This window comes from Heptranchias perlo, chromosome 15 (assembly GCF_035084215.1).
Source record: "Heptranchias perlo isolate sHepPer1 chromosome 15, sHepPer1.hap1, whole genome shotgun sequence".
Lineage (NCBI taxonomy): Eukaryota > Metazoa > Chordata > Chondrichthyes > Hexanchiformes > Hexanchidae > Heptranchias > Heptranchias perlo.
In genome coordinates, this window is record NC_090339.1 from 8,587,466 (window position 1) to 8,603,478 (window position 16,013).

Consider the following 16,013-nt stretch of genomic DNA (forward strand, 5'->3'; position numbering starts at 1 on the left):
TGTGGCCATAGATGATGCTTTTCTAGCAGCAATGTGGGCTGCACATCCCCCAGGATGTCATCTGATCAAAGGAGACGGAATTGGCAGCACTCCTGGTGGACGATATCCCATCTGCTCTTCTGATGTGAGCACAGTGGAGGTCAGTAAGGACAGGGGGGAGGGTAGGGGGGGCGATGGGGGAGCGGTAATTGGTGCGGGTGGGGAGTTTAGGATGAGCTGCAGTTTGTGTTTCACAGGGAGCAACATGGGGAGTCACATGATCACGAGAAGGTGTCCTCCAGTCTAAAAACACATTGTACAAGCTCGGAATCGATCTGATGTTACTGCTCGGCTTGCCCACAGATAACATCTAATGACCGGGGCCTGGATCTTGCTCTCAGCTTATTCCCGGCAGTAAATCTACTTCTGTACCGTTTGGGGTATTTTCCACTACTCCCAGTATTTGTCAGATGAACAGCTGTTTGTGTTTAGATTTGAACAGCAGTCAATACAGCTGGGAAGGAGATGAAAATAGCACTAAGTGAGGTTAGAATCCCTTCACCCTCCCCCACACTGTAGTAAAGATTCCAAATGTAAAGAAGTAAAATAGTGATTTTAAAATCCCATTTCACAGATTAGTCCACGGTATTAATTAAGCGAGGGTATGCGTCAGCATTGGCTCAGTGGTAGCACTCTCATCTCTGAGTGAAGGTCATGGTTCAGGAGTTTAAAACGTAATCTAGACCGACACTCCAGTGCTGCACTGGGGGAGTGCTGCACTGTCGGAGGAGCTGTCTTTCGAATAAGACTTTAAACCGAGGCCCCATCTGCCCTCTCGGCAGGGGGGCTGGGGGGAAGGGGCTCACCTGCTGACAGCACACGCTGGGAAATTGCGGGAGCACTGCTCTTGATTTCCTGTTGTCTATATGGCACACTGGGCATCGGGGGCAGCCCACCCGTGATGTACCCATGTACCCGGCAGAAGGAACAGGGAAAATTACTCCTACACAGCACGGCGAAAAGAGGGCTCTTCTCTTCTCTTGGTTAGCAGGGGAGTTCTCCCCGAGTCCTGGCCAATATGTATCCATCAGCCCACATTACTAAAACAGACTATCTGGTCATTATCACTTTGCTGTTTGTGGGACCTTGCTGTGCGCATTACGATAGTGACTGCACTTCAATTGGCTGTAAAGTTCTTCCTCCCTCCTTCCCTTCCTCCCTCCCTCCTTCCCTCCTTCCATCCTTCCTTCCTTCCCTCCCTGTTATGATTGTGCACTTACATTGAATTAAAAAGACCTGCAATTATATAGCACCTCATCACATCTTTCAGGCATGTTACAATCCACTTCACTCAATACAATTTTTGACGTGTAGGCACTGTTTTTGTGTAGGTAAACCTGCCAGACAAATTGCACACAGCAAGATCCCAGAAAATAGCCGATTAATCTGTTTCGTTGGTGGTATAGTTTGAGGGAGGAATATTGGCCCAGGAAACTGTGAGAACAAGCTGCTCTTCTTTGAAAGGTGATTAAACAAGGTCACAGCTGGGACATGTATTACAATGCCATTACGAGATTCATTTGTGCGCTGTAACATGTCGTTTTAATTGTATTTTCACTGTATGACTTTATGCTGATTACACCAGAATACTTAATCCACCCTTTATTTGCAGTGTGTGTGATTAAACCGATCATTTGACACGTTCACGTCAGGGTCATGATTTCAGCCTGGAGAAATGGGTGGGTTGGGGGCGGGGGTGCAATAACAATTGCAAAAATCTAAAACCCACCCCCAATCCGCCTCCAACCCACCCATTTCCGGCTTTCACCAGGGCGGGACAAGGGGTGGGCGACCAACCCGCTCTCAGGAGGCGGGTCTGGCACTAAAAGTTTTTAAGGACGCTGCAGGCCTCCATTTTCAAAGCTTTTTTGATTTTTGATTTTAGCCTCTGGGGGGCCAGGATTCCCGGGCCTTCTCCTTCACGCCATGTGAGAGGAGGCGAGAAGGTCCAAAACTGCAGGGAAGTGCCTTTATCCCCCCTTAATCTCCGACCCGCCCTACAATCTCTGACCCCCCCTTTACGATCTCCGACACCCCCCTGCAATTTCCGACCTCGCGATAACCCCCGATCCCAACATCCCCCAATGATTGACACCCCTTGATGGCTGACCCCCCCCCCCGATAACTGACCCCTCCGATAACCGACAACCCCCTGATGACTAACAACCCCCCGATGACCCCCGATGACCTCCTCCGCCCCACACCGATGACACCCCCATCCCAATTTAATGCTTACCTGATCACGTCCTCTTCCTTGCTCTTCTCCAGTCCGACTGAGAGCCAGCCTGTCAAACAGGTTGGCCTGTCGGGCGGGAAACCGTCAAAAAAATTCTACGTCCTTACGTCAAAATCGTAAGGACGTCCAGGAAACCCGTACTTTCAGATTTCCTGTCAGGAATTCCACTCCCCCACCCCTGCCCCCTTCCCGTCTCTGGGCTAAAATCATTCTCCAGGTCTCATTATACATTCTACCAGGTCTCATTACACATCCACACCAGGTCTCATTACACATCCACACCAGGTCTCATTACACATCCACACCAGGTCTCATTACACATCCACACCAGGTCTCATTACACATTCACACCAGGTCTCATTACACATCCACACCAGGTCTCATTACACATCCACACCAGGTCTCATTACACATCCACACCAGGTCTCATTACACATCCACACCAGGTCTCATTACACATTCACACCAGGTCTCATTACACATCCACACCAGGTCTCATTACACATCCACACCAGGTCTCATTACACATGCACACCAGGTCTCATTACACATTCACACCAGGTCTCATTACACATCCACACCAGGTCTCATTACACATCCACACCAGGTCTCATTACACATCCACACCAGGTCTCATTACACATCCACACCAGGTCTCATTACACATTCACACCAGGTCTCATTACACATTCACACCAGGTCTCATTACACATCCACACCAGGTCTCATTACACATTCACACCAGGTCTCATTACACATTCACACCAGGTCTCATTACACATCCACACCAGGTCTCATTACACATCCACACCAGGTCTCATTACACATCCACACCAGGTCTCATTACACATCCACACCAGGTCTCATTACACATCCACACCAGGTCTCATTACACATCCACACCAGGTCTCATTACACATCCACACCAGGTCTCATTATACATCCACACCAGGTCTCATTACACATCCACACCAGGTCTCATTACACATCCACACCAGGTCTCATTACACATCCACACCAGGTCTCATTACACATTCACACCAGGTCTCATTACACATCCACACCAGGTCTCATTACACATCCACACCAGGTCTCATTACACATCCACACCAGGTCTCATTACACATCCACACCAGGTCTCATTACACATCCACACCAGGTCTCATTATACATCCACACCAGGTCTCATTACACATCCACACCAGGTCTCATTACACATCCACACCAGGTCTCATTACACATCCACACCAGGTCTCATTACGCATTCACACCAGGTCTCATTACACATCCACACCAGGTCTCATTACACATCCACACCAGGTCTCATTACACATCCACACCAGGTCTCATTACACATCCACACCAGGTCTCATTATACATCCACACCAGGTCTCATTACACATCCACACCAGGTCTCATTACACATCCACACCAGGTCTCATTACACATTCACACCAGGTCTCATTACACATCCACACCAGGTCTCATTACACATTCACACCAGGTCTCATTACACATCCACACCAGGTCTCATTACACATCCACACCAGGTCTCATTACACATCCACACCAGGTCTCATTACACATCCACACCAGGTCTCATTACACATCCACACCAGGTCTCATTACACATTCACACCAGGTCTCATTACACATTCACACCAGGTCTCATTACACATCCACACCAGGTCTCATTACACATTCACACCAGGTCTCATTACACATTCACACCAGGTCTCATTACACATCCACACCAGGTCTCATTACACATCCACAGCAGGGGCATGATTTTTACCCGGAGCCTGGAACTCAGTGAGTGGGTAGATAATCGCATGGGAAACTGGTAGTGAAATGAGCTTATCGGAATCTGTGATCACAACTAAATTTACTTTCGGGTTTCACATCTCCAAGTGATCTCCCAGGAATCCGCTATTTAAAGCGCTAATGCAAAATGGATTTTGGAGGAGATAGGAGGCAGTGAAGCTATGGATTTGCATAGAGCAAAGGCACCACCCAGGTTCACGGATGCTTCACTTGAAGTACTGCTGGGTGCAGTGAGAAGCAGGAGGGAGAGAATTTACCCAAATGATGGGAGGAAGAAACTTGGTTCTGCCACCAAGAAGGCGTGGTTGGAGGTGGCAGACGAGGTGAGCAGCAGGACATGGTGCCCAGGTCTTGGCTGCAGTGCAGGAAACGGTTTAATGACCTAACCAGGTCAAGAAAAGTGAGTACATTTGCTGATTTACCACATCCTACATTGTGCAAGACTCCCCCCTCTCACTTTGTGTTGGCATACCTACTCCATCACATCACTCCTCACATATTGTTAAGTTTCAGCATCAACCATCCTTCAGTTTCTGCACATTCCCTTACCTCCCCATTTGTGAACCTACCACTCCCACTCATCCCAATCCTGATGCAATGTGATGAATTTGCCTAATAGTCACCCTCTGATGCATGTGTTTCATTGTCAGCCTCACCCAAAGCAATGCATCCATCGGGTGAACACATCACCTTCAGTCACTCACAGGTCTGAACTGTCTCCCCTCGTAGAAGAAGAGAACGTAAAATGCAAGGGAGAGGAGCTGAACTGGAGGTGGCCCACCACAAATAGTCCAGCTGACAGATGTGGAGGAGGAGGCCACGGACATCAGTCGCACCATTGCATGTTTATCCATCGGAGATGGAGAGACCGGCAACCTGCAGATGGCTGGTGACAGAACGTTAACATCTTTCACACACAATGAATTGATTTTATCAATGATTGAACTGTCCCAGACCTCAGTATGGTCAGCGGAAAGATTGTCACTTTTCCGATGAATAATTAAGATCGGCTTCTGTTGTCTTCCAGGGCCTTCACATCTTCAAAAGGAAGGAGCCGCGATGGAAGAAAGTAATTCCTCAGAGGATCTCATTCCGACTGAGGGCGCACCGTCACATGACACACAGCCACGCACCAGCGCAGATACAGGAACTTCAGTGGGTCATGTTAGACAGTTAGTTGGGTTGTCACTCAGTGATTCACCACTCACAAGTGAGTATGAGCAGACACCGGTGACAGGGGCAGCTATGGAGAGTCCAGGTCGGGAGGCGCACTCCTCTCCAAGCTCTGCTCAGCTGGACACAGATGCTGAACCCCAGGGGCCATCGTTGAGAATGAGAATGATCGAGGTACAGCTGCACCTTTGTGAGGTAATGGAGAACGTGTCGCGCACACTCTCCACAATAGTGGAGAGGATGGAGGAGTCCAACTCCATCACTGGTGGATTGGTGGCGCAGGTAAGTGTGGGAATGTCTGCAATGGAGAGAATGGCAGCCTCTATTGAGCTTTACTGATGGCTGAGTCTGCCCCTGCACAGGTGCAGGTGGAGCAGTCTTTGTCGGGGCCCTCATGGGCTCAATAACCCAGAGGTCGTAGGTCGAGAACATCTAAGCAGTCAGGCAGGGCTCTGAGCAACCAGCCACTACCTCTGCTGAAGCCACAGGGGATGCACCACGTCGAAGTAGTAGAAAGAGAAAAAGTAGCTATTGTAGTTCACCAGGAGTATGCACAAGGGTGTTTGACGAGCTGTCATGTTAATTTATATATTTTTTTGTTACGGCACATTAAATTTAATAATTATCACCACCAATGCCATGACTTGGCCATTATTGAGTCCCCTTTGTGAATTCGCCCTTTCATGTGCTTCATCATGAATGCCAAGACATTATGCCACCCATTGTGTAATGGTGTACGTATGGTTGAAGGACTGTTTTGTGCAAACAGGAGCAGGAGTTGGGAGGACGGGGTGGGTGGGTGGGTGGGGTGGGGGTGGTGGTGGTTGGTGGCGGTGATTGTTCCAGGAGGCCTGAGTATTTCAAAGTCTTCAATTTGCAGATCTCATTATGAGAACCTGTTAGAGACGAGGGAATCCCTGGAATCACGGGCAGCAAAGTACGCCTTTGCTCTGGTGGTTGGTTCCCCATCTTCATTTGCCTCCTCCTCCTCCTCTTCTTCCTCAATGTTGCTGCAGATGAAGATGCTTCATGAGCGCATTCCACCTCCTCCACCCGTAACCCCCTCTGCTGAACGATGTTGTGCAGGATACAGCACACAACGATTATTCTGGAGACCCTCGCTGGCGAGTACTGAAGGGCTCCCCCAGATCTACCCAGACACCTGAAGCTCATCTTCAACATTCCTATGGCTTGTTTAATGGTGGTGATGTGGCTCTTCTTGTACCACTGCTGTGCCTTGTCGGTGGGGTTTCTCACAGGTGTCATGAGCCACGTTTGCAGTGGGTATCCCTAATCTCCAAGGAGCCAGCCCATAAGTCTGTCTTCTGTGATGTCTGGGATGATGAACTCATACAAAATGAATGAATCAATACAGCTGCCAAGGAATCTGGTACACACCTTCAGAAATCTCCTCCGGTGGTCACTCACCAGCTGCGCATTGATAGGGTGATATCCCTTTCAGTTGATGAACAGCCCTGGGTCATGTGGAGGTCTTCGGATTGCTACGTGTGAGCAATCAATTGCGCCCTGCACCCGTGGTAAGCCAGCCAGAGAGTTGAAACCCACTGCCCTCTCAGTCTGGCTGACGTCGTCCCGGGGGAAGTTAACATAGTCAGATGCCCTGGCAAACAAGCCATCCGTCACCTGTTATATACACTTATGTGCAGACGACTGAGACGCCCTGGCGATGTCACCAGTGGCGCCCTGGAAGGATCTGGAGGAGAAAAAATTGAGTGCAGTGGTTACTTTAACTGCGACGGGCAATGCGTGCCCACCAGGTCCAGCCGGGAGCAGCTCTTCATGAAGGAGCCTGCAGATGTCTGTGACCACCTGGCAACTCAATCTGAGCCTGTGTAGGCACTGCTCCTCAGAGAGGTCCAGGAAGGTCAGCCTCTGCCTGTAGACCCTCTCTGGGCAGTGCCTCCTGAGCCCTCGGACCCTCTGTTGGTCTCCTCGCTGTGCTTCTCGAGGACGTTGTGGCGCATCTGTCTTGTGCACCTGCAGATCCCAGAACTGCACAACATTCCTGCCGTGGATGGTGATGAACTTCCTCCTCAGGTGTACTGTGGAATAGATCCATTGTGTCCCTCATCCTGATGTTGGCAGTTTGAGGGGGTCCAAAATGTAGGTAAATTTGTGTGAACACAAGAATTCTCAGTGTGAACAAAGAGATTTCAGTCTAAACACAAAGAACTCCCAGACAAAGGTCTGTCTGTGAGAACTGAGCACCAGCTGCAATCCCTCACCTTTTACTGAGATGTGTCAATCACTGGGTTAAAGGGCCAAATGAGCTTTGGCTGCAACTCGCCTCTGTTTCAATGGCGCGATTCAGAAGCCACGGGAGACACGTTCAGGAGAAGTTAAATCCATTTCTGTTGCAGAATCCACAAAAAGCAAATTCTCGAAAGTGAATTGGCCCTTTAAATAACGGCCCACTGGCTTTAAGAGGGGACTAAGGTTCCGTGCGTCTGTTGTGCGTGCACATCCAAACGGGGGTGGGTAAAACCCGGAAGTGGGCATGTTGGAGCCGGGATGCAGTCCCGCTCCAAAAAGCTGCTACTTTAACATCCCATCGGCCCCCAAACCATCCGTCCTTGGATGCCCCAGGTCACACTGCATGGTCACACCAGGTCACACTGCATGGTCACACCAGGTCACACTGCACAGTCACACCAGGTCACACTGCACAGTCACACCAGGTCACACTGCATGGTCACACCAGGTCACACTGCACGGTCACACCAGGTCACACTGCATGGTCACACCAGGTCACACTGCACAGTCACACCAGGTCACACTGCACGGTCACACCAGATCTCACTGCACGGTCACACCAGGTCACACTGCACAGTCACACCAGGTCACATTCCACATTCACACCAGGTCTCACTGCACATTCACACCAGGTCACAATGCACGGTCACACCAGGTCACACTGCACAGTCACACCAGGTCACACTGCACGGTCACACCAGGTCACACTGCACGGTCACACCAGATCTCACTGCACGGTCACACCAGGTCACACTGCACAGTCACACCAGGTCTCATTCCACATTCACACCAGGTCTCACTGCACAGTCACACCAGGTCACACTGCACAGTCACACCAGGTCTCACTGCACAGTCACACCAGGTCACACTGCACAGTCACACCAGGTCTCACTACACATTCACACCAGGTCACACTGCACAGTCACACCAGGTCTCACTGCACAGTCACACCAGGTCTCATTCCACATTCACACCAGGTCTCACTGCACATTCACACCAGGTCTCATTCCACATTCACACCAGGTCACACTGCACAGTCACACCAGGTCACACTGCACAGTCACACCAGGTCTCATTCCACATTCACACCAGGTCTCACTGCACAGTCACACCAGGTCACACTGCACATTCACTCCAGGTCTCACTGCACAGTCACACCAGGTCTCACTGCACATTCACACCAGGTCTCACTGCAGATTCACTCCAGGTCTCACTGCACATTCACACCAGGTCTCACTGCACATTCACACCAGGTCTCACTGCAGATTCACTCCAGGTCTCACTGCACATTCACTCCAGGTCTCACTGCACATTCACACCAGGTCTCACTGCACATTCACACCAGGTCTCACTGCACAGTCACACCAGGTCTCACTGCACATTCACTCCAGGTCTCACTGCACATTCACACCAGGTCTCACTGCACATTCACTCCAGGTCTCACTGCACATTCACTCCAGGTCTCACTGCACATTCACACCAGGTCTCACTGCACATTCACACCAGGTCTCACTGCAGATTCACTCCAGGTCACACTGCACGGTCACACCAGGTCTCACTGCACATTCACACCAGGTCTCACTGCACATTCACTCCAGGTCTCACTGCACATTCACTCCAGGTCTCACTGCACAGTCACACCAGGTCTCACTGCACATTCACACCAGGTCTCACTGCACATTCACACCAGGTCTCACTGCACAGTCACACCAGATCTCACTGCACATTCACACCAGGTCTCATTCCACATTCAAACCAGGTCTCACTACACATTCACACCAGGTCTCACTGCACATTCACACCAGGTCACACTGCACATTCACACCAGGTCTCACTGCAGATTCACACCAGGTCTCACTGCACATTCACACCAGGTCTCACTGCACATTCACTCCAGGTCTCACTGCAGATTCACACCAGGTCTCACTGCAGATTCACACCAGGTCTCACTGCACATTCACACCAGGTCTCACTGCACATTCACTCCAGGTCTCACTGCAGATTCACACCAGGTCTCACTGCAGATTCACACCAGGTCTCACTGCACATTCACACCAGGTCTCACTGCACATTCACTCCAGGTCTCACTGCAGATTCACACCAGGTCTCACTGCAGATTCACACCAGGTCTCACTGCACATTCACACCAGGTCTCACTGCACATTCACTCCAGGTCTCACTGCACATTCACTCCAGGTCTCACTGCACATTCACACCAGGTCTCACTGCACATTCACACCAGGTCTCACTGCACATTCACACCAGGTCTCACTGCACATTCACTCCAGGTCTCACTGCAGATTCACACCAGGTCTCACTGCACATTCACACCAGGTCTCACTGCAACTTCACACCAGGTCTCACTGCACATTCACTCCAGGTCTCACTGCAACTTCACACCAGGTCTCACTGCACATTCACACCAGGTCTCACTGCAACTTCACACCAGGTCTCACTGCACATTCACACCAGGTCTCACTGCAACTTCACACCAGGTCTCACTGCACAGTCACACCAGGTCTCACTGCACATTCACACCAGGTCTCACTGCAGATTCACACCAGGTCTCACTGCACATTCACACCAGGTCTCACTGCAGATTCACACCAGGTCTCACTGCACATTCACACCAGGTCTCACTGCACATTCACACCAGGTCTCACTGCACATTCACACCAGGTCTCACTGCAGATTCACACCAGGTCTCACTGCACAGTCACACCAGGTCTCACTGCACATTCACACCAGGTCTCACTGCAGATTCACACCAGGTCTCACTGCACATTCACACCAGGTCTCACTGCACATTCACACCAGGTCTCACTGCACATTCACACCAGGTCACACTGCACAGTCACTCCAGGTCTCACTGCACATTCACACCAGGTCTCACTGCACAGTCACTCCAGGTCTCACTGCACAGTCACTCCAGGTCTCACTGCAGATTCACACCAGGTCTCACTGCACATTCACACCAGGTCTCACTGCACATTCACACCAGGTCTCACTGCACATTCACACCAGGTCTCACTGCACATTCACACCAGGTCTCACTGCACATTCACACCAGGTCTCACTGCACGGTCACACCAGGTCTCACTGCACATTCACACCAGGTCTCACTGCACATTCACACCAGGTCTCACTGCACATTCACACCAGGTCTCACTGCACATTCACACCAGGTCTCACTGCACGGTCACACCAGGTCTCACTGCACATTCACACCAGGTCTAACAACAATTTCACACCAGGTCTCACTGCACAGTCACACCAGGTCTGACTGCACATTCACACTAGGTCTCACTACACGTTCACACCAGGTTTTGCTACACGTTCACACCAGATCTCACTACATGATCACACCAGGTCTCACTACACGTTCACACCAGGGCTAACTACACATTCACAGTGGAATGCTCTTTAACACTGCGCGTTGCAGAATTCATGGTTTTGATCATTCTTTGACTTTAACAAGGTTCTCCCAGGATTAAACATGCCCGTAACTTTTTTCCCCCTTAAACTGCCTGGATTTTGCACAGTGAATTTCACAGCTAATGCATTTTTAGGACCTATTACTCACTTTGGATTTTTCTCTAATCTTTCCACTCAAAGGAAACTATGGGCCACAAACCCTTGAACACATGATCCTCATGTGGGGAGTTATTCCACGTGAGCTCCTCATGTGGACCAGTGCAGCCAACTCCCTTAAATCAGTATGTCGGAGCCATAACAATATCTGCATTTCGTGGGTTAGTCCTTGCCCCTCCTCCACTGTGAGGAAAACCACGAAACCAACAAAGGATGACCAAAAAATTGATGAAAAGGTAGAAAATAGAAAATGAGAGTAAACTAGCAAGAAATCTAAAAACAGATTGTAAAAGCTTCCACAAGTATATAAAAGGGAAGAGAGTAGCAAAAGTAAACATTGGTCCCTTGGAGGCTGAGACAGGAGAAATTATAATGGGGAATCAGGAAATGACAGAGAAGTTAAACAAATATTTTGTATCTGCCTTCAAAGTAGAAGACACAAAAATAGCACACCAAAAATAATGGGTGACCAAGGGGCAAATGAGAGTGAGGAACTTAAAACAATTAAAATCATTAGAGGAAAAATACTAGACAAACTAATGGGACTAAAAGCCGACAAATCCCCTGCACCTGATGGCCTAAAAGAGGTGGCTGCAGAGATAGTGAATGCATTGGTTGTGATCTTCCAAAATTCCCTAGATTCTAGAACGTCCCAGTGGATTGGAAGGTCGCAAATGCAACCCAGCTATTCAAGAAAGGAAGGCGAGAGAAAACAGGGAACTACAGGCCAGTTAGCCTGACATCAGTCGTCGGGAAAATACTGGAATCCATTATTAAGGAAGTGGTAACAGGGCACTTAGGACATCATAAAATGAATAGGCAGAGTCAACATGGTTTTATGAAAGGGAAATCGTGTTTAACAAATTTATTAGAGTTCTTTGAGGAAGTAACGAGCAGCATGGATAAAGGGGAACCAGTAGATGTAGTGTGTTTGGATTTCCAAAAGGCATTCGATAAGGTGCCGTATAAAAGGTTGCTACTCAAGATAAGGGCTCATGGGGTTGGGGATGATATATTAGCATGGACACAGGTTTGGTTAATGGACAGAAAACAGAGAGTCACTTTCAGTCATAAACGTGTCATTTTCAGGTTGGCAGGCTGTAACTAGTGGGGTGCCTCAAGGATCAGTGCTGGACCCTCAGCTATTTACAATCTATATTAATGACTTAGATGAAGGGACCGAGTGTAATGTATCCAAGTTTGCTGACAATACAGAGGTAGGTGGGAAAGTAAGCTGTGAGGAGGACACAAAGAGTCAGCAAAGGGATAGAGACAGGTTAAGTGAGTGGGCGAGAAGGTGGTAAATGGAGTATGATGTGGGGGAAATGTGAGGTTATTCACTTTGGTAGGAAAAATAGAAAAGCAGAATATTTTTTAAATGGTGAACTATTAAATGTTGGTGTTCAGAGAGATTTGGGTGTCCTCGTATGAGAAACACAAAAAAGTTAGCATGCAGGTTGTAAGGTGTTCCGTTCCCTTCCGCCTTACACTGGTTCTTGGACCTCGGAATTACAAGAACAAAATTGCACGTGACAAACCGGCTTTGGCTCAACCCAAACTTGTTAGTTTATTAAACCAACAAAACCCCAGTACAAACCCTTCTATGATTTGCCTGGAACTTACAATCACCCACGTGGCTGGTCATTACCGATGTTGATTGTAGGCCTGGATTCGGAGGTGACTCATCTCGATCCGTCTTCACCTGACTGCAGCCTCCACTACCCTAAACATTCACTCCCTTCACCACCGGCGCACCGTGGCTGCAGTGTGTACCATCCTAGGATGCACTGCAGAAACTCATCAAGGCTTCTTCGACAGCACCTCCCAAACCCACGACCTCTACCACCTAGAAGGACAAGGGCAGCAGGCACATGGGAACAACACCACCTGCACGTTCCCCTCCAAGTCACACACCATCCCGACTTGGAAATATATCGCCGTTCTTTCATTGTCGCTGGGTCAAAATCCTGGAACTCCCTCCCTAACAGCACTGTGGGAGAACCTTCACCACACGGACTGCAGTGGTTCAAGAAGGCGGCTCACCACCACCTTCTCAAGGACAATTAGGGATGGGCAATAAATGCTGGCCTTGCCAGCAACGCCCATATCCCATAAACAAATTGAAAAAAACACCTCTTCATCTGGGCATCTCGGTGATTCAAATCTCCTTAGTTGTGAGGAGCTGTGAGGTCGAGAAACAACTCCTTACCTCCTCCCCCACTATCCGCACAGCATCAGGACAATGTGGTATTCCTCACTGTGATGGGTCCTTAGCTCACAGCATTGTTTAGGTGTGAAAGGCCTTCCGTTCTTGTCCGAGACTGAGCACGGCTCAGAGGCTCAGTCTGATTATACATTGTCTCGATGTTAATGTGTCTTCGCCAGGGGATCATTGTTTGATGTAAATGAGTCTCTTAAATTGACCATGGGCTGGAGTTTCTTTGACTGCCAGCTGGGGTTAACTGTTTAATATCTCGCAGCCTGTTTCATGTCTTGCAATTTTACAGTGTTTTTACAGTATTTTTCATATTTGTAGTCTTACAAGGTATAGCAAGCAATTAGGAAGGCAAATGGCATGTTGGCCTTTATTGCAAGGGGGTTGGAATACAAGGGTAAGGAAGTCTTACTACAATTGTACAGGGCTTTGGTGAGACCACACCTGGAGTACTGTGTACAGTTTAGGTCTCCTTATCTAAGGAAGGATACACTTGCCTTGGAGACAGTACAACAAAAGTCCACTAGATTGATTCCTGGGATGAAAGGGTTGTCCTATGAGGAGAGATTAAGTAGAATGGGCCTATACTCTCTGGAGTTTAGAAGAATGAGAGGTGATCTCATTGGAGCATATAAGATTCTGAGGGGGCTTGACAGGATAAATGCTGAGAGATTGTTTCCCCTGGCTAGAGAGTCTCGAACTAGAGGGCATAGTCTCAGGATAAAGGGGGCAGCCATTCAAGACTGAGATGAGGAGGAATTTCTTCACTCAGAAGGTTGTGAATCTTTAGAATTCTCTACCCCAGAAGGTTGTGGATGCTCAGTCATTGAGTATATTCAAGGCTGAGATTGATAGATTTTTGGACTCTAAGGGAATCAAGGGATATGGGGATCGGGTGGGAAAGTGGAGTTGAGGTCGAAGATCAGCCATGATCTGATTGAATGGCGGAGCAGGCTCGAGGTGCTGTATGGCCTACTCCTGCTCCTATTTCTTGTGCTCTAATGTTCTTATGAACAGCCCCCCATCCACCCAGGTAATTTTCCAACATGCTGTCCCAATGGACGAGGTAGTTCACCACGGGCTATGGCACAGACAATCTGCCCGCTTCGATCGACTTATTATGTCATAGGCCTCACAATCACCAATCTACCGTCATCAACTTCTTTTGCTTTCAATACTGTTTATGCGACAAATTCATTTAGGGAAAACAAGAGGGCAGAGATTACCGTCAGTGAGGCTATTCTACACTGAAAGCGATCCTTCCAAATCCTCTCCTTTTTGCACTGTTTTAACAGACACTGGCCTTGACATTTGACCGTGCAGCACCCGTTTATCGGGCACTAAATGGCCTCCTTAGCCTCCAATACGGCAAGCCCCTTCCCCTTGAACCACTTACCCGAGGGTCCGATCTTCCATTCCTCTTCACCAGCGAGCTGCCTGGGGACGTCTATTAGATGTCTGCAGCTTGTCGGCTCGATGATAATGAGGCCCGAGGCCCAATATCGGGGGTGTCTCGGCCCTACCCGTTCAGGTGCAGGGATGGGCGCTCTCGAATTTTTAAACCATTAACCTGTGTTTAAAGAAATAGCAGAGGCCGGAATTTGGGATGACTGTGCAAAGCGTTTGTACAAGAACATCACCAACTGAAAGTCACACCTAAATAATCTTATTAATAACTCACAGGCACGCATATCGCAGCCCAAAATAGATCTGAGACATTGTGTACAAGTACCAGCTCCGCACAAGAGATCCAGCATTACTTGTATAAATCATAAAGGAAATATTTAGTTCTGTTCACAAAAAATGGCCAGGATTGCATCATTGGGCACCGACTGCATATTTAGGGAGGTATTTGACAGAAGGAGCTTGATATTAAAACAGTGCATTTACTGGCATGTTTGGTGTGACTCTTGTTTAGGCCACTGAAGAAATGGTAGGGAAAGTTTTTCTTTACTTGCCCTTCTGTGAAGCCTGGGGCAGGAGTGTTCCCCCCAGCTCCACAGCACGACTGTGTCTTCCCCCGCATGGTGGGTTGCGAACTCTGGATGGACATAGTCCTGGAGGTATCATCACATGACCTCCTGTCTCCAAGTGCCCTGCCCCCACCCTCCTGCCATCAGTCGCCCGACACGTCCATCCTCACGGAGTCCTGCCCTCACACTCCTGCCATTGGTCGACCGACACGTCCATCCTCACGGAGTCCTGCTCTCACACTCCCGCCATTGGTCGACCGACACGTCCACCCTCACGGAGTCCTGCTCTCACACTCCCGCCATTGGTCGACCGACACGTCCACCCTCACGGAGTCCTGCCTTCACACTCCCGCCATTGGTCGACCGACACGTCCACCCTCACGGAGTCCTGCCCTCACACTCCCGCCATTGGTCAACCGACATGTCCACCCTCACGGAGTCCTGCCCTCACACTCCCGCCATTGGTCAACCAACATGTCCATCCTCACGGAGTCCTGCCCTCACTCATTGAATTGTTAGATTTATCATCACCATCAGTAAAGTAAATGGTGGAAATAAAAGCCTATCAATGAATTTAGGCGTAGACACATCGGCCTGTCCATGATTTATGGATTTGTACCATTAAAATCTCAGACAGGACAGTCTCCCCCTCCAATCCCCTCTTTTAGCCGTTGCCCATTGTCAGACC

At 49.2% G+C, this 16,013-nt stretch overlaps 1 long non-coding RNA gene across 1 annotated transcript in view; it reads right to left on the minus strand.

The window, feature by feature from the left end:
• The window catches only part of LOC137332680 (uncharacterized), a 40,532-nt gene extending 25,564 nt beyond the window's left edge, over positions 1-14,968 (minus strand). Inside the window, exon 1 of the long non-coding RNA XR_010965712.1 lies at positions 14,749-14,968. This is a non-coding gene — a long non-coding RNA (uncharacterized lncRNA). The remainder of the gene's footprint in view (positions 1-14,748) is intronic.
• Between the last annotated feature and the right edge of the window lie 1,045 nt (positions 14,969-16,013).